Below are 1,091 nucleotides of genomic sequence, written 5' to 3' on the forward strand. Positions count from 1 at the left end.
TCCCCGCCCCCCTCGGGTGGGTTTCAGTCCGCACCGCCGCCGCCTCGCCCGGATCAGATTCCTCTTCCCAGAACTTGACTGTCCGCGTCGGCACTTGGCACACGGTGCCAGCGCCGAACGTCAGTGCAGTTTGCGTCCGTGATTTATCTGCGCGCCTGGCTGGTGTTGCGGGGTCCGGCGCTCCACCCACTTCCGCTCCTCTCCGCCAGGGCTCTGGGTGACCCGCTGGCCTCCACGCCGAGACAGACGTCTGTCCAACCTCTGCGGACCCCGAACGGAAAGGCTGTGTTACCCCGCGGCCCGCTGGCACCGCTCCAAAAGCAGGGGAGTGAGTTTGCGCAGTAAGAGGCAGCCTGCTAGACCACACTGCAATCACCCTTCCCGGGCGGAGGAGCCACCTCTGTGCCCTTGAGAAAAACCACCCCACGCCACGCCCCCCAGGAGCTCTGATTCCTCCTGTGTAAGAAAAAGGAGTCGGATTAGAACAGAAGTTTGCAAATGGGTCGCCTAAGAGCCAGATCGGTTTATAGATATACTGTATTAATTTGCCCAAGTAAAAAATTGAGGTGTAATTATTACAGGATAAATGCACAGACCTTAAGTATTTATCTGGCCAAGTTTATTTTGTTAATTGTGTACGCAGAGTAACCACCACCAAACAAGATACAGAATATTTCCATCACCCCAGAAAGTTCCCACCTGCCCCTGTCCAGTCAACTGCCATCCCCCACCCCCTCCTAAGCAACTGCTTTCTCTTACCAACATTTGCACACCTTTAAACATTTTTAAAATTTTGCTGCCTAAAACGGCCTTCTTCCAGACCCTCCATGCCCTTTGCTCAGCTTGTCATGCTCATTTATTAACTGCCTGCCTCCTCCCTGTAGGGATTTGAGCTTGCGATCCTCAGTATGTCCTCCCCACGGCCTTCCCAGGTCTAACATTCCATGAGTCTGGTCAAGAAGGGGTCTCCCCAAGGGCTCCCACACCTTCCCCTAATGAACTCTGGAGTTCCCAAGCCCCGGCTGCATCTGTTGGTGCTCATTGTCCAAACTGCAGCATCTGAATCCCCTTGTGCCTTCTCATGCACGTGT

The sequence above is a fragment of the Lontra canadensis genome, unplaced genomic scaffold (genome assembly GCF_010015895.1).
Source record: "Lontra canadensis isolate GAN:19392208 unplaced genomic scaffold, GSC_riverotter_1.0 scaffold227, whole genome shotgun sequence".
In the NCBI taxonomy this organism is placed as follows: Eukaryota; Metazoa; Chordata; class Mammalia; order Carnivora; family Mustelidae; genus Lontra; species Lontra canadensis.